The sequence below is a fragment of the Aegilops tauschii genome, chromosome 2 (assembly GCF_002575655.3).
Source record: "Aegilops tauschii subsp. strangulata cultivar AL8/78 chromosome 2, Aet v6.0, whole genome shotgun sequence".
NCBI classification, from domain to species: Eukaryota; Viridiplantae; Streptophyta; class Magnoliopsida; order Poales; family Poaceae; genus Aegilops; species Aegilops tauschii.
In genome coordinates, this window is record NC_053036.3 from 219,606,225 (window position 1) to 219,625,752 (window position 19,528).

Consider the following 19,528-nt stretch of genomic DNA (forward strand, 5'->3'; position numbering starts at 1 on the left):
TCGTGGCCGCCACCCCATCGTTGGCCGCTGTGACGGCCAGCCCACCGTCGACCGTCGGGGTCATCACCCTCTCCGCCGCCGCCGCCCGAAGGCGGGAGGCGGAAGTGGATGCCCGCACGTGCGTCAGCGACCTTGCGCGCTACACCGAGTTCCTGCGGGAGGAGGACGAGGGCCTCGTCGAGCACACAAAGAGCCTTACCGACGCCGTGGCCGCGGCACACGCCGCCTCAGAGGCGAGGAATCAGGAGATCTATGAGGAGAACCACCACTTCGAGAGGGGTTGTCTCGAGCAGCAGAGGGCGTTTGAGGTGAGCGTCGCTGAGCTGCAATAGCGGCAGGCACCGCATTGCGGTTGCCCAGCTCGTCGGTAGGCTCCTCCTCCTCCGCCTCTTACTGAGCACGCTCGGAAGAGGAGAGGCAGCCGGAAGTAGTACAAAGCCCCTCCGCAGTAGTAGTAGTATTTAGGGGCTATTTTGTTTAGTTCATCTGACTATAGATGTGGTGGAACTGTACAACGTACTTAAAATTAGCTAGTATATATAGTTGAACTAGCTATTTCAGTACGTGGTTGGCGACAATTGCATAAAAGTTTGGTCGGTTCAGCTGTCGAGTTGAACTGTTTGTATAAATTAAGAACGACTGCTTAATCTATGAATGAAATCTATGCTTAATTACTGAATTTTAGTTGCAAAAATTAGATACTGCTAGTGATTTTTAGCTTCATATTTTGACAAATCTTACCAAATTATTTGTACGTGGTTGCACACGGGTCATCCAAAACAACCGTTTGCGTTGAAGGGATGCACAAATCCTGCGCTGCTCTCACTTTGCGTACGGGTGTTCTATCTAAAATGTTTGCGATCAAGAGTTGAAGAAATCCTGCTCGGCACATTTTCTCTTGGTTTCCTGGGGAAGCTGTCGGTTTGCATACGGGTGTTCTACCTAAAACGTTTGCGATGAGTGTTTTATATTTAAAAAGCGAATTAAAGTATAGCTTGGGCGCCATTAATGGAGAGAGTGCGAGCAAGGCGGGTGGCCATGAAAGTCAAAGGGCTCGCTTCCCATTGAGCCTGCGCAGCGTACAACTCGCACACTTCCCGGTGAGCCTGCGCACTTGAGGATAGCTTGCACGCCTCTCGGTCAGCCTGCGCACCGGACGGCGCTCGCACGCCTCTCGTTCAGTCAAGGTCAAGCAGCTGTTCGCACGACACCTCCTACAGCCATTAAAACCAAGACACGTGGCATCACGTGAATGGTTACTAGAATTTTGGATTTACTAGAATTTAAAAACCAGGCATCTCAATGTTTTGCCGGCAATCAACGGTGCCCTGGTGTTTGAAATTCATTCCCATTTCTTGCATGGGACCAAATCATGCACCCAAGGATACATATTTTATTTTTCAACCAATTTATATGCACTGGACATGTGCATGTAGTTCAAATTTGAATTATGCACATAAATGCATTGAAAACTCAGTTAATGCATACAAATGTCCAAACAAACCCCGAAAAATCACAAAAATTCACACAACACTCCTGTTGTTCTATGTTGACACGAGAATGTTTTTTTGAAAGCAACAAGAGGCAATGCATATCGTTTAGTCCCCAAAGGTGGGACGTTACCTACCAAAAACCATCATGCTTGTTGTGAAAAGCTTCAGTTTGTGAGAAGCATATACCCAAACCTGCCCCAAATGCGAAAAAATTTGTACCACAGCATATTGACGCCGCTTCATGATAGCATGCCAAGTTTCATGAATTTCAGACGGTTTTTGGATTTACTAGAATTTAAAAACCAGGCATCTCAATGTTTTGCCGGCAATCAACGGTGCCCTGGTGTTTGAAATTCATTCCCATTTCTTGCATGGGACCTAAGCATGCACCCAAGGACAAAGATTTGATTTTTCCACCAATTTATATGCACTGGAGCATGTGCACGTAGTTCAAATTTGAATTATGCACATAAATTCATTGAAAACTCAAGTAATGCATAAAATTGTCCAAACGAACCCTGAAAAATAACAAAAATCCACACAACACTCCTATTGTTCTATGTTGACACGAGACAAAAATTTGAAAGCAATAAGAAGCAATGGATATCGTTTTGTCCCCAAAGGTGGGATGCTCCCGACCGAAAACCATCATGCTTGTTGTGAGAAGCTCTGGTTTGTGAGAAGCATATACCCCAACCTGCCCCAAATGGGACAAAAAATTTACCACGTCATGTTGATGCCGCTCCATAATAGCATGCCAAGTTTCATGAATTTCAGACGAGTTTTGGATTTACTAGAATTTAAAAACCAAGCATCTCAATGTTTTGCCGGCAATCAATGGTGCCCTGGTGTTTGAAATTCATTCCCATTTGTTGCATGGGACCTAAGCATGCACCCAAGGATACAGATTTGATTTTTCAACCAATTTTTATGCACTGGAGCATGTGCATGTAGTTGAAATTTGAATTATGCACATAAATGCATTGAAAACTCAGTTAATGCATAAAGATCTCCAAACGAACCCCGAAAAATCACAAAATTTCACACAACACTCCTGTTGTTCTATGTTGACACGAGAATTTTTTTTGAAAGCAATAAGAGGCAACGGATATCGTTTTGTCTCCAAAGGTGGGACGTTCCCTACCGAAAACCATCATGCTTGTTGTGAGAAGCTCTTGTTTGTGAGAAGCATATACCCAAGCCTGCCCCAAATGGGACAAAAATTATACCACGTCATGTTGATGCGGCTCCATGATAGCATGCCAAGTTTCATGTATTTCAGACGAGTTTTGGATTTACTAGAATTTAAAAACCAGGCATCTCAATGTTTTGTCGGCAATCAACGGTGCCCTGGTGTTTGAAATTCATTCCAATTTCTTGCATGGGTCCTAAGCATGCACCCAAGAACACGGATTTGATTTTTCAACCAATTTATATGCACTGGAGCATGTGCATGTAGTTCAAATTTGAATTATGCACATAAATGCATTGAAAACTTACTTAATGCATAAAAATGTCCAAACGAACCCCGAAAAATCACAGAAATTCACACAGCACTCCTGTTGTTATATGTTGACACGAGAAAAAAAATTGAATGCAATAAGAGGCAATGGATATCGTTTTGTCCCAAAAGGTGGGACGTTCCCTACCAAAAACAACATGCTAGTTGTGAGAAGCTCCAGTTTGTGAGAAGCATATACCCAAACCTGCCCCAAATGGGTCAACATTTTTACCACGTCATGTTGATGCCGCTCCATGATAGCATGCCAAGTTTCATGAATTTCAGACGAGTTTTGGATTTACTAGAATTTAAAAACTAGGCATCTCAATGTTTTGCCGGCAATCAACGGTGCCCTGGTGTTTGAAATTCATTCCCATTTCTTGCATGGGACCTAAGCATGTACCCAAGGACACAGATTTGATTTTTCAACCAATTTATATGCACTGGAGCATGTGCATGTAGTTCAAATTTGAATTATGCACATAAATGCATTGAAAACTCAGTTAATGCATAAAAATGTCCAAACGAACCCCGAAAAATCACAAAAATTCACACAACACTCCTGTTGTTCTATGTTGAGACGAGAAATTTTTTTGAAAGCAATAAGAGGCAATGGATAACGTTTCGTCCCCAAAGGTGGGAAGTTCCCTACCGAAAACCATGATGCTTGTTGTGAGAACCTCCGGTTTGTGAGAAGCATATACCCAAACCTGCCCCAAATGGGACGAAATTTGTACCACGACATGTTGATGCCGCTCCATGATAGCATGCCAAGTTTCATGAATTTCAGACGAGTTTTGGATTTACTATAATTTAAAAACCAAGCATCTAAATGTTTTGTCGGCAATCAATGGTGCACTGGTGTTTGAAATTCATTCCCATTTCTTGCACGGAACCTAAGCATGCACCCAAGGATACAGATTTGATTTTTCAACCAATTTATATGCACTGGAGCATGTGCATGTAGTTCAAATTTGAATTATGCACATAAATGCATTGAAAACTCAGTTAATGCATAAAAATGTCCAAATGAACCCCGAAAAATCACAAAAATTCACACAACACTCTTGTTGTTCTATGTTGACACGAGAATTTTTTTGAAAGCAATAAGAGGCAATCGATATTGTTTCGTCCCCAGAGGTGGGACGTTCCCTACCGAAAACCATCATGATTGTTGTGAGAAGCTCCGGTTTGTGAGAAGCATATACCCAAACCTGCCCCAAACGGGACAAAAAATTTACCACGTCATGTTGATGCCGCTCCATGGTAGCATGCCAAGTTTCATCTATTTCTGACGAGTTTTGGATTTACTAGAATTTAAAAGCCAGGCATCTCAATGTTTTACCGGCAATCAACCGTGCGTTGGTGTTTGAAATTCATTCCCATTTCTTGCATGGGACCTAAGCATGCACCCAAGGAAACAAATTTTATTTTTCAACCAATTTATATGCACTGGAGCATGTGCATGTAGTTCAAATTTGAATTATGCACATAAATGCATTGAAAACTCAGTTAACGCATAAAAATGTACAGACAAACCCCAAAAAATCAAAAAAATCACACAACACTCCTGTTGTTCTATGTTGACATGAGAAAAAAATTGAAAGCAATAAGAAGGCAATGGATATCGTTTCGTCCCCAAAGGTAGGACGTTCCCTACCAAAAACCATCATGCTTGTTGTGAGAAGCTCCGGTTTGTGAGAAGCATATACCCAAACCTGCCCCAAATGGGATAAATTTTTTACCACGTCATGTTAATGCCGCTCCATGATAGAATGCCAAGTTTCATGAATTTCAGACGAGTTTTGGATTTACTAGAATTTAAAAACCAGGAATCTCAATGTTTTGGCAGCAATCAACAGTGCCCTGGTGTTTGAAATTCAATCCCATTTCTTGCATGGGACCTAAGCATGCACCAAAGGACAAATATTTGATTTTTCAACCAATTTATATGCAATGGAGCATGTCATGTAGTTCAAATTTGAATTATGCACATAAATGCATTGAAAACTCACTTAATGCATAAAAATGTCCAAACGAACCCCGAAAAATAACAAAAATTCACACAACACTCCTGTTGTTCTATGTTGACACGAGAATTTTTTTTCAAAGCAATAAGAGGTAATCGATATTGTTTTGTCCCCAGAGGTGGGACATTCCCTACCGAAAACCATCAAGCTTGTTGTGAGAAGCTCCGGTTTGTGAGAAGCATATACCCAAACCTGCCCCAAATGGGACAAAAAATTTACCACGTCATGTTGATGCCGCTCCATGATAGCATGCCAAGTTTCATCTATTTCAGACGAGTTTTGGATTTACTAGAATTTAAAAACCAGGCATCTCAATGTTTTTGCCGGCAATCAACAGTGCGCTGGTGTTTGAAATTCATTCACATTTCTTGCATGGGACCTAAGCATGCACCCAAGGACACAAATTTGATTTTTCAACCAATTTATATGCACTGGAGCATGTGCATGTAGTTGAAATTTGAATTATGCACATAAATGCATTGAAAACTCAGTTAATGCATAAAAATCTCCAAACGAACCCCGAAAAATCACAAAAGTTCACACAACACTCCTGTTGTTCTATGTTGACACAGGAAAAAAAATTTGAAACCAATGAGAGGCAATGGATATCATTTCGTCCCCAAAGGTAGGACGTTCCCTACCGAAAACCATCATGCTTGTTGTGAGAAGCTCCGGTTTGTGAGAAGCATATACCCAAACCTGCCCCAAATGGGATAAAAAATTTACCACGTCATGTTGATGCCGCTCCATTATAGCATGCAAAGTTTCATGAATTTCAGACGAGTTTTGGATTTACTAGAATTTAAAAACCAGGAATCTCGATGTTTTGGCAGCAATCAACAGTGCCGCGGTGTTTGAAATTCATTCCCATTTCTTGCATGGGACCTAAGCATGCACCCAAGGACACATATTTGATTTTTCAACCAATTTATATGCAATGGAGCATGTGCATGTAGTTCAAATTTGAATTATGCACATAAATGCATTGAAAACTCAATTAATGCATAAAAATGTCCAAACAAACCCCAAAAAATAACAAAAATTTACACAACACTCCTGTTGTTGTATGTTGACACGAGAAAGCAATTTGAAAGCAATAAGAGGCAATGAATATTGTTTCGTCCCCAAAGGTGGGACGTTCCCTACCGCAAACCATCATGCTTGTTGTGAGAAGCTCCGGTTTGTGAGAAGCATATACCCAAACCTGCCCCAAATGGGACAAAAAATTTACCACGTCATGTTGATGCCGCTCCATGATAGCATGCCAAGTTTCATGAATTTCAGACGAGTTTTGGATTTAATAGAATTTAAAAACCAGGCATCTCAATGTTTTGCCGGCAATCAACGGTGCCCTAGCGTTTGAAATTCATTCACATTTCTTGCATGGGACCTAAGCATGTACCCAAGGACACAGATTTGTTTTTTCAACCAATTTATATGCACTAGAGCATGTGCATGTAGTTCAAATTTGAATTATGCACATAAATGCATTGAAAACTCAGTTAATACATAAAAATCTCCAAACGAACGCCGAAAAATCAAAAAAAATTCACACAACACTCATGTTGTTGTATGTTGACACGAGAAAAAGTTTGAAAGCAATAAGAGGCAATGTATATCGTTTCGTTCCCAAAAGTGGGGCGTTCCCTACCGAAACCCATTATGCTTGTTGTGAGAAGCTCCGGTTTGTGAGAAGCATATACCCAAACCTGCCCCAAATGAGACAAAAATTTAGCACGGCATGTTGATGCCGCTCCATGATAGCATGCCAAGTTTCATGAATTTCAGACGAGTTTTGGATTTACTAGAATTTAAAAACCAGGCATATCAATGTTTTGACGGCAATCAACGCTGCCCTGGTGTTTGAAATTCATTCCCATTTCTCGCATGGGACCTAAGCATGCACCCAAGGACACAGATTTGATTTTTCAACCAATTTAGATGCACTGGAGCATGTACATGTAGTTCAAATTTGAATTATGCACATAAATGCATTGAAAACTCAGTTAATGCATAAAAATTTCCAAACCAACCCCGAAAAATCACAAAAATTCACACACCACTCATGTTGTTGTTTTGACACGAGAAAAAATTTGAAAGCAATAAGAGGCAATGGATATTATTTCGTCCCCAAATGTGGGATGTTCCCTACCGAAAACAATCCTGCTTGTTGTGAGAAGCTCCGGTTTGTGAGAAGCATATACCCAAACCTGCCCCAAATGGGACAAAAAAATTACTACGTCATGTTGATGCCGCTCCATGGTAGCATGCCAAGTTTCATCTATTTCAGACGAGTTTTGGATTTACTAGAATTTAAAAGCCAGACATCTCAATGTTTTACCGGCAATCAACTGTGCGTTGGTGTTTGAAATTCATTCCCATTTCTTGCATGGGACCTAAGCATGCACCCAAGGACACAAATTTGATTTTTCAACCAATTTATATGCACTTGAGCATGTGCATGTAGTTCAAATTTGAATTATGCACATAAATGCATTGAAAACTCAGTTAATGCATAAAAATTTCCAAACCAACCCCAAAAAATCAAAAAAAATCACACAACACTCATGTTGTTCTTTTGACACGAGAAAAAAATTTGAAAGCAATAAGAGGCAATGGATATTATTTCGTCCCCAAATGTGGGATGTTCCCTACCAAAAACCATCATGCTTGTTGTGAGAAGCTCCGGTTTGTGAGAAGCATATACCCAAACTTGCCCCAAATGGGACAAAAGTTTTACCACGGCATGTTGATGCTGCTCCATGATAGCATGCCGAGTTTCATGCATTCCAGATGAGTTTTGGATTACTAGAATTTAAAAACCAGGCATCTTAATGTTTTGCCGGCAATCAACGGTGCCCTGGTGTTTGAAATTCATTCCCATTTCTTGCATGGGACCTAAGCATGCACCCAAGGACACAGATTTTTTTCAAACTAATTTATATGCACTGGAGCATGTGCATGTAGTTTAATTTTGAATTGTTCACCTGAAATGGCTAGAAAACCAATTTAATGTATAAAATGTTCAAACGAACCCTGAATAATTCCAATTCTTTTACGACACACATATAGTTGCATGTTCACTCCAGATAAAAGGTCTAGCAATTCAAACACCGTCCATTGCTGCTGTGACCCCATTATGTAATTCAAATAAAGATGAAAAATCAAGTAGATCACACAAAGTTTATTATCAGCAACCGTGTGAGATGCAGCACAAAATATCCTGGAGCACCATCGGTGTATAGTACGCCTATGGCTTACGCGAGAAGGTGCATCGGCTACAGTCCACAGCCGGCGTCTGAAGCACACTAGCTCGGTCCCCAAATATCATTTCACTGTTCAGTCGTCGCCGGTGAAAGATGGGCACGTGGACCCGCATCATGAGGGCAACTTTGGTTGCCCACTTTGGTGAGAGCGTGGCCGCAGCCGCCATGCGCGTGCTAACAAGGTGCATGAGCGCGGCCGCAATCTGCGACCGGGCGGCAAAGGTAGCCCAAACGGCCACTGTTGCTTCTCAGGTGGTGGCAGCAACATCTGCCTCGGGGATAGCAACTGGCGAGAGCGGCACAACAGCTGTCCGTTCCACAGCGGCGGCCTTAGCCCTGATGGAGGCCACCCACGACCATGTCGAGGCCGCCCATGCCCAGCTGCTGGCGATCACCGCACAAATCGAACGAAGCTTCTCTGACAACGGTCGGCAACCCACGGCCGAAGAGCTGGCAATCGCCAAGAGCGTTCGAGCAGCCATCCATTCCTCCGTTGCATACCTTGCGACGACGGAGCGCGTCCAAGCCCAGATCACGTCCGCCCACGCCCAGCTCATGACGGCCTTTTCCAAAGAGATGGCGGACGCGGATGGCGAGATGCTTGCCAAGTATGGTGCGATGGATGCCATGGAGCCCCTTCCCCAGGAGACCGTCGGGCGCGAGCTGGACATGGAGGCAGCGGCGGAGATCGACGAGCACCAGTCGTAGTAGTACGCTTTGTTTCGTTTAATTAAGAGCGTTGGTCTTTAATTTTCTAGAGTAATGTTTAGGTCAGCTAGCTTTGTTTAATTGCTGAACTTGCTCGATTAAGAAGTGTGGGTGTGTTGTAGTCTCCTTTGTGTACCCAAATTATGCAATGATGTGGATGACAACTGTAACCATGGAAATTTGAACCAAAAATTTTGACGTTCAAACTCATCACACACGGCTTAAGCTATCTGAATCGTTGGTGATGTCCACATATCATACACAGTTCTGAATAAGGGACTGTGTCTGATGACATTTTGCGCGCCAGTTTTTTCGCTGAACGATTCCAAATTTTCGGCTTCCGCAGAAATATATACCTCCCCGCCCCCTCCCCCTTACCAAAAGCCACATTTCCCCTCTTTCCGCCTTCCTTTCCAAGTTGAAACCTTCACTCCTTGCTTGCAGCGCCGCCTCCTCGTCGGTGACCCTCCTTCACGTTGCTCGGCCTCGTCTATCCACGCAGGTAATCCACACCCGACACCCATCCTCCTCCTCCTTCCACATCCCACATGCCCCAACCGCCGGCGCGAGCGCGACACCTTCCACCCAAATCACCAACCCCTCCACCAAACACGCACCGCCATTCATGCCGACCCCCAGATCTTGGAGGAGCAGCTTGCCATTTGCTAGCTACGCCGGTTAAGCATGATCGGTTTACCCATTGCGTGTGTTGCTCCTGCCTTTCCTTCACAAATTCTAGTGAATTGTGCTATCTAATTTTACCATGCAATCTGTTGTTCTAGTGTATATGTTCTATATGTCGTGTAGTGTGGTGCTCACTTATTAACTGTTTTGTTGATTAGTTGTCGTCTTCAGTTAACTGTTTGGTTCAATTCTGCAAATGTGATGTTCAATTCTTCAGGCTGCAATTTTGTATTGACTTCCATGTGAGAAATAAATTGAATTTATCTTTACAAAATTGTGGGTGAATTCTATTATTGTATACCATGTGAGGAATAAATTGAATTTGGCTGTAGTAAATACATGAGAAACAAATACAATTGCTACAATTGGCTGTAGTTAACTGTTTGGTTAACTGTCTGATCTTCTATTAGGAGTATGTTATATTGTGCAATGTGGTGCTCAGTTAATGTTTGGTTCATTTGTTGTGGTGTTTAGTTAACTACTTGGTTCAATTCTGCAATGTGATGTCCAATTGTCATGGGTAGAATTTTGTATAGTTGTGCATGTGAGGAATAAATCGAATTTGGCTGCACTTAATACATGAGAAACATATACAAGTGCTATATTTCCTAGTTCTTAATCATGCTTGGTTTGGGTAAATGTGTTTTCCGTGTGGCTTGAATTAATCTGATGAATCTGCAATGTGCTTATTTTTCATCAACGTATTTTACTGATAGCATGCAAACCCTTACTTAACCTGATGACTAACTACCTTATATGTGTTGCAGGGAAACAATGGGAAGCACTGAGGTTACAATCGAGGTTAGCACGTGCATGATCCGTTGTCTAATAGCACATTATTGTGCAATTGCAGGAACCATTCTAATATTTTGGTTTTTAACAATTTGGTCTTGCACATGTAGGTCCTGCTGTTAGAGGTTTTGACCCACTGTTCGACCCTTTTTGCATATGGGGAAATGAGTTCTCCATGAATATCAATCAAATCAAGAAACTCAGAAAGATTGTTAGGATAAAGAAATTAGCAACAAAAAACAACAAGATCTTTGTCTGCACAATGAAGACGACATCAGTTCACTACAAGATGGTACTAACTATTATACCTTGCCTTTTTTATTCCTTTGCCCCATTTCCAATATAGAGAAGATATTTATGCACATCCTTGTTTTCAGGCCTTTCCAAAGCAGTTCACTGATGATTACCTCTCAAACCACCTCTATGGTCAGGAGGCGAGGAAGGTTTTCATACAACACCCACGGTTCAATATTGAAGTGTTCCTGAAGAGGACGAAGGATGGATGATCAATCATCCACAGGCACTGGCCTAAAGTTGCAAAGACCTTCAACATGAATGAAGGCTCAATATTCGCCTTCCGCTTCAGCAGAGTACAAGGACGGATGCATCTATATATATACCGTCTATGATGCTAATTTCGTAAGGTTCTACATGTTGCATGTGGAACTTGCTGCTGGTGCAGTTATGTAATGGGGTAGCTGAGTGATGAAGCTATATCATGTTGTACTCTAATGTGTTTCAATTATGAAATTCTGCTTCCTCAATATGGAAATGAAATATATTGTGTGCTGAATATGAAATGTCAATTAGATTAATAAATGGATTATGAATAATCGGATCATTAGCCTGCTAATGGCGAATTAGCCTGCTAATTGGGTTTTGCTATTGCAAACGGTTGTTGAAAAAATACCGTAGGTGATGACCTTAGGCAATGCACACAGTTTCTAGGAATACACCGTGTTGGATCAATGAACAATCACACACGACTTTCTCTTGAAAACTGTTTGCGTTGGGGCAACTTGCGCAAACATTTACCACATAAAAACTGTGTGTGATGGATAGCCTTTGCCACACAATTTCTTCTACGGACCGTGTGTGATACATTCAATAAGGCAAATGATTTAACGGGAAAAATTGTGTGTGATGTACCTGTGAACGGAAACGTTTTCCTTGGAGCGACTGTGTGGGATGTACATACGAACGGAAACGTTTAGCGGGGACTGACTGTCTGGGATGTTCTTGCGACTGGAAACAATTTTGCTGTATAATTGTATTTTTTTAGCTGTACCGTACGTATTTCCGTATTTGAGCGCTCGCCGGTCGCACACGACCTCATTTTGCCGAACGTGTGTGCCAGGAGGGCATATCCTCGACGGTTTCTGGATCGTGTGGGAAGGACCCCCTATCACCCACACTCACTTGGCGACGGTTCCAAATGCCGTCGCGGAAAGGGGTTAAAAACCGTTTGTTTAGGACCGACGCGTACCAGTGTTAGATTTAACTAAGAATATATTAATGCATGGCATCGAATATAATATTGTTGGACTCCCGGCTATGTTTATCTGCTATATGCAATAATTATGCATGTGCTTGCTCACCGTTTAGGCGGCCACGGTGCTCTCTACTCGTCGTTTAGGACCCCATGGGTCGCGTCCCTCTGCGCGCTCTGCTCGCCGTTTAGGCGCCAAGTCTCGCTCGAGTTGCGTCATCTCTCCGCGCGCGCTCTGCTAGCGGTTGGGGAAGCTTTAGTTATTTGAACTTTGATTATGTTAATTAATTATACCTCTAGAGTCGGAATCATCTGGCTCTGGAGGTATAATTAATTAACCTAAACTATGATCTCCGGCGCCCATTCCCGTCGCGCAACTCCATCCTGTTGTCGGCCGTTGGGTGTATGCCGGCATGTGTGGGTCACTAGCTAGCAAGTGGATCATTAGCGAGTCGCCGCCGGCGACCATTGTTATGGCTATTGATAGCTTGCAGCTGGTGAGGGGATTGGGGATTTTACAATTCACCCCCGTGGAGCACGAGAAGCCTTAGCTGGAGTGCGGGAGGCCTTCACTGGAGCGCGGCAAGACTTGATCACACAACCCGACAACCATATGCGGTGTCACATGTTACCAGACACGTGTTAACATAAGGAAACATATGTGTAACTTACTAATCATCGCACACGAGTACTCGCACACGCACCGTGTGCGATACTCCTAGCCATCACAAGCAATTAGTATGCATTTTCAAAGTTTTTAGTACACAGAGAGTTGCACACAAATTAACTCTAGTAACCGTGTGTGTTATATTTTCTCATCACAAACAGTTCATCCGAGTGGGTTGTTTGCTGCGTATCACACACATCTTGTTTACACATACGTTTGTGTTTTTTTGGCTCATCGCAAACAGTTCGTCTATGTGAACTATCTGCCGCATATCACACACATCTTATTAAGTTGAACCATTTCTGTTCTGTTCCCTAATCGAAAAAAGTTCGTCCGACTGAACCATATGTTATATATCACACGCACCTTGATCTGGCTGACCGTTTCTTTTGCATTCCCTAGTAGCAAACAGTTCATCGTAGCGAACTATATGCCATGTATCACACACACATTGATATGACTGCCCATTTCTGTTGTTCTGTCTACTCACAAATAGTTCATATAGATCAACCGTATGCCCCGCATCGCACATGTAACTAAAATCTGAACTGTGTTTGATGTCTCCGCCATCGCAAACGTTTTGCATCTTTTTTGACGGGTTTTTTTACATCCCCGTTTGCGATTAATGGATCGCACACAATTTCGTCAAATGGTCTCTGATCGTAGTGTCATGTTAGCAGCATCCTGCAGTAGTGCATGGTTCTCTTTTCCTTCCATGTTTTCGAGCAACAAAGTATCTTTTATCATATCTTTTATTTTTGGGTTGTGGGTTATCAAGATCAACAGCTGGTTCTATATCAACATCGTTATCTGGTTCTTTATCTTTGTCTAGTTGAGTGTCTTCATGAACATCATCATTATCGTTTTCATTATCACTAGATGTATGATCATTACCAGATTGAGTTTCAGCATCAGAAGTAGAGACATCATTATTAGCTTCGGGAGGTTTTTCTATGTCAGTTTCACTAGAGGTAAGCAAAGTCCTATCATTTTTCTTTTTCTTTTTAGAAGGAATAGGTGCATCAGTGTTAATTCTTTGAGTGTCTTCTTCAATTCTCTTAGGGTGTACCTCAGGATAAAGTGGTTCCTGAGTCATTTTACCTCCTTTAGTTGCTACTCTAACATCAAAGTCATTTATATTATTATTTATTTCATCAAGCACTTCTTTTTCAGATTTAGCAACTTGTTCTAACTGGGTATGGACCATAAAGGCATGTTTTCCTACACCTGTAACATCATTAGTGATTCTAAATAACAAGTTACTCAAGCAAGCAAGCAATCATACCATAATTGTATTTCAATTGTTTCATAGCATTTGCATTGAAGTGATCTTGTTTTCTAATGTAGTTATCAAACTCATAAAGGCATTGCCTAGGATGTTTATTGTAAGAGATGTCACTTTTGTCAAATTTCATTAAAGAGTTTACCTCTACCACCTTTGGTGGTGGTGTGTCAAGTCCATGTATTTCTTCAATAGGAGGTAACATTTTCACATCTACAACTTCAATACCTTTTTCCTTCATACATTTCTTTGCCTCTCGCATATCTTCAGGACTGAGATATAAGACACCCCTGTTCTTCAGAGTGGGTTTAAGCGGTGGTTCAGGAAGAGTCCAATCATCATAATTTTTCAATATGTTATTCAATAATTCCTTAGCTTGTTCAACAGTTTGTTCCCTGAAAACACAACCAACACAACTATCTAGGAAGTTCCTAGAAGCATCAGTTAGTCCATTATAGAAGATATCAAGTATTTCATTTTTCTTAAGCGGGTGATTAGGAAAAGAATTAAGCAATTGGAGAAGCCTCCCCCAAGCTTGTGGGAAACTCTTCTTCAAGTTGCAGAAAATTAAATATTTCCTGTAAGGCAGCTTGTGTCTTATGAGCAGGAAAATATTTTTCAAAGAAGTAACAAATCATATCCTGGGGACTACGCACACAACCAGGAGCAAGAGTATTGCACCATATCTTAGCATCACCCTTTAATGAGAACGAGAATAACTTGAGAATATAATAGAGGCGAATTTTCTCATCATGAGCAAATAGGTTGGCTATATCATTCAACTTAGTAAGATGTGCCACAACAGTTTCAGTTTCATAAGCATGGAAAGGATCAAATTCAACCAAAGTAATTAACTTTGGGTCGACAGAGAATTCATAATCCTTATCAGTAATAAAGATAGGAGAAGTAGAAAACTTAGGATCACATTTCATTCTAGCATTCAAAGATTTTCCTTCCAGTTTGCATAGTAATTTCTTAAGATCATCCCTATCATTGCAAGCAAGAAAGTCTCTAGTTGTCTCCTCATTCAAAACATAACCTTTAGGTATCTTAGGCAATTCATATCTAGGAGAGCTAGGTCTAATAGGTGTTTCAAGTACTTCATTAGTTTCAATAATTTCATCAGTTTCAACATTCTCAAAATGCTTAGCTCTAGCAAGTTGTTCATCAAGAAATTCACCTAGTGGCACATTATCATCAAGCAGGGCACTAGCATCATCATCAGCATTATCCATAGCAGAAGTATCATCATCAATAAATTGCGACATATCAGAATTAATAGCATGTGGTGGTGTTGCAAGTTTACTCAAAATAGAAGGTGCATCAAGTGCAGAGCTAGATGGCAGTTCCTTACCTCCCCTCGTCTTAGAGAGAAATATATTAGTCTTGGTATCCTTCAGATTCTTTATAGTGATAAATAGATAATAATCCCAAGTGACTCAACAAATATAGCTATGCTCTCCGGCAACGGTGCCGGAAAAAGGTCTTGACAACCCACAAATATAGGGGATCGCAATAATTTTCGAGGGTAGAGTATTCAACCCAAATTTGTAGATTCGACACAAGGGAGCCAAAGATTATTTGCAAGTATTAGCAACTGAGTTATCAATTCAACCACACCTGGAGATTAAATATCTGCAGCAAGGTGATCAGTAGCAAATTAGTATGCTAGTTTTGATAGTAGTGGTGATAGCAGTAGTAATGAAATGATCAGAAATCTTTTTGAAATGATCAGAATTTGTCGTATGAATTTGAAATGGGGATATGTGAAAGCCTCAGAAATCTTTTTTTTGGAAATGATCAAGATAAAAATTGCTGCAAATAGGTCGAAGAAAATGTTCTTGTTTTTCTTTGAAAATATTGGCCAGAGGTAAAATTCAAACCAATATTTTTAGGAGCTTAGTAATATTTATTTTGGACATTTGAGTTAATCTAAGAATTATTTGCATTGGATTTATATTTGCTATATATTTAAATATGCTCCAGTAATTCTGGACACTTGTGAGCAGCTTTGTAATAATTCTTTCTAGTCCCTACAAAATTTAACATAAGCAACAAAATTAGTTTCGTTCAAAAACCAAATTAAAACAAATGTTAAAATAGAAAACAGAAACAAAATAAAAAAGGGGAACTTACCTGCCTGGCGGCCTGGCACTGTGCTGGCCCAGCCCACTGGCCACCGCACCGTCTCCCTCCTCCCGCCAGTCGGACGGGCGGCGCACACGCACTGCCGTGCCGCCACGCACCAGCCTGCATGCCCCCACCCCTGCCAACGCGATGCCATGGATGGCCTCATCACATTCGTCTGAATCCGCCCCCCCCTCAATCTCCACCTCGTCGTCCTCCTCGCCTGCTCTGCGCCATCGCCGAGTGCTCCCATCGCCGCCGTTCACAATAGTCGTAGCCATCGTGCTTCCCTCGCCCAGATAGAGAGTCCCCGAGCTCTGCCTCCTCGCGTTGAAGCTCTTAGCCGATCGAAGCATCTCCGGACGGGCTCCATCGTCGCCTCTGTTGCCTTCTTCATTGCCGGCTGCCGTAGATCTCCACCGCCTGCTCGTCGCCAGTAGGGCCTCCCCCGAGCAGCTGACCTGCTCTTCGCCCCCGTCGTGAGCTTTTGCTCCAAACCCCTCTCCTCCCGCTCATTCTTGCACGCTCTAGCCCCTTCCCCCGCCATGACCGTGCTCCGGCCGCCGCCGCGAGCTCCATTCCGGCAAGCTCTGGTGCCCCCGCACGCAGCCGCCTACCTCCCTGGAAGCGGACGAGCCTGGGCTACGCCCTGGTGACCTCGGTCATCGCCCCCGTAGGCCGTAGCGCGGACACTGCCGAGGTCGCCAGCGACGAGCCCTGGTGCCCTCGGCCGTCGCCCCCGTAGGCCGTAGCGCGGACACCGCCGTGACCAGAGGTCGCCGGCGACGAGCCTGTCGCCAGAGCCACCTACCGGTGGGTCCCGTCAGTCAGGGGATTAGTTTAGGGCCAATCACCCCCTCACACTGACTAGTGGCCCCATGTACACTAATTAACCGTCGGTTAAATTTATTTAAGTCTGTTTAAACCTGAGTCAGTGATATGTGGGCCCTGCACTTCAGGTTTGACCTGGACAGCGCTGTTGACTTGCTGACGCAGGCATTACATAGTGCTGACGTAGTAAATGATTTTCGAGATTTAAAATAATTGAGGAACTCCAGAAAATTGTAAAACTTAAAAAATTCACAGAAATTCAACCGTAGCTTAAATTGAAATAATTTATATATGAAAAATTATCAAAAAAATCCAATCTATCCATCTGTAACATTGTCATGGATGACAAAGCAACTTATACCTACTGTATAAGTGAAAAAATGATAATGGCATTTAAAGTACTTATTATGGAGTTTCCATATGAATCATTGGCTCATATGAACTTCAATTAATTTGTTGCTAGATGCATTAAGGTAAATCATAGCATTCTTGACATGTCATCATCATGCATCATATTGTTACATATGCTGATGTATTGATTGTCGGCATCGTCCTTCTAGATAGGTCCTGCTCCGGAGAGTGTTCCAGAGCACCTGTCTGAGGAGTAGTGCCCCTGCTGATCTTCCAGACAAGCAAACTCCCTTGAGCATTTCGATACAACCCCACTCTCTTGCTCCTGCTCTCTTTGATTGCATTAGGCCAACAACGATTCAACTACTACTTTATGCTACGGTAGTTGAGCCCATTCCTCTACATGACCTGTCTTTGCCACAGTAAATAGTTGAAACCCACTAGCATGTGTAGGAGTTGATTGAGCCATGTTGTGTTCCGACCATGCCTTGCCTGCTATTGCTTAGAGTTGTGTCAGGTCTGATTCACTGGGAATGAATTGAAGTGCTATGATATGTTCTGATGCTGAGAGTTAAGTGTGTGAACATGATTTGGTAAAGGTAGCGGTGAAAGGCCATGTAGGAGTACATGGTGGGTTGTCTCACTGGAACCGTCGTTAAGAACTGAGTTTTGTGTATGTTTTCCAAGACTAGGTACTACCACACGTTGGAATGCTTAAGTGCCCCTCTCGAGTTATTAACCAACTTCATCACTGTCCAGGAGTTGCAACTAGTTTCTAGTGTTTGTAGGTAGTGCTATTTTTCTACCAGGTGGCACCCGGCAGGGTGGACTTGGGACAGACTAGGCATCGTGGCCTGATGTACCCAGTGGCAGCCAGATGGTGGGCTCGGGAACCCTGCATACATTGTTTGAGGCCCTGATAGAAACCTCGGATGGACTTCCCTTGCGGATACAGCCTCAAATAGGGGATAAACCTGGACTAGAGTCTTGTGTCAAGGACGGGAGGTGAGATGCCTCTTTAATATAAACTTGAAGGTTGCCGAGATACATGACGAGTCCATGCAGAGGTGAGATGCCTCTTTAATATAAATAAACGAGTTTTCCCGGCAAGCTATCCTGCCGGCACCCTTTTTGTCTGCCGGAGAATCACATCTGTCGGGGAACACACAAAGGGGCCAGCCCCCCGCCAACTTCTTTTTACCAAAGGTCACTATAACCATCCTGTTTGAAGCAACGTTGGAACCATGGACGGGAGCACCTAAGTCTCGAAAGAGTGGTGAGGTTTTCTTATGCACAAGTTATAGCTTATAGAACGCTAACGGGCAGGAGGTAAAACTTATCTGTTTGGCTTGCCGGGGATCGCAGTGTCGGGCAGACTTCTCAACTCCTTGTCGAAGCCAAGTTCACGGCAGGAACCTGCAGCTTCATGCAGATGATAATGAATGCGGGATGCGATTCTATCTATATGCATATGCAAATGCTTATGTAGTTATCTTGGAATGCTCATGCATGCATGCAATCTTTATCGCCCCCCCCCACCGCGCTTCTTTATTTTCTCTTGCACGGGGTCATCGCCCCCGCTTTGTACAAGGGGTTACATGTAGCTGAGGCAAGGCCTATACAAAAGGGTGGCTGCCGGGCAGGGCCCGACAACCGCGCCTTACGGGTACAACTTGCAGAGATGCTCAATATTCCATGAGTTTTGCAACCGAGTGCCATCTCCGGTCTCTAGACGGACTGCGCCAGGTCTGGTGACTCGTACTACCCGGTAAGGGCCTCCCACTTTGGTGACAACTTGTTTGTACCCTTGGCGGACTGGACGCGCCTATGGACAAGGTCACCTTCCTCAAAACACCGAGCAAGAACCCTGCGGCTATGATAGCGACGCAGGGCTTGCTGATAGCATACAACTCGCGTAGCAGGCCGGAGACGGTTCTCCTCGAGTACCACAGCGTCGTCATGCCGGTGCTGATCTTGCAATACTTCATCGTAGGCAAGCACTTGAGGTGACCCGTAAATGAGTTCTGTGGGGATAACTGCTTCTGCCCCGTAGACCAGGCAGAAGGGAGTCTGCCCGGTAGCTCAGTTTGGTGTCGTTCTGAGTGACCAGAGAAATACCGACAGCTCCTCGATCCACCGCCTGCCGTGCTTCTACAGTGTATCAAAGGTTCTTGTCTTGAGTCTAGGAAGCACTTCAGCGTTCGCCCTCTCAGCTTGTCCATTGCTCCGGGGGTGTGCCACAGAAGCAAATGAGATCTTGCATCCGAGGGCATGAACATATTGCATGAAGGTGCGGCTCGTGAACTG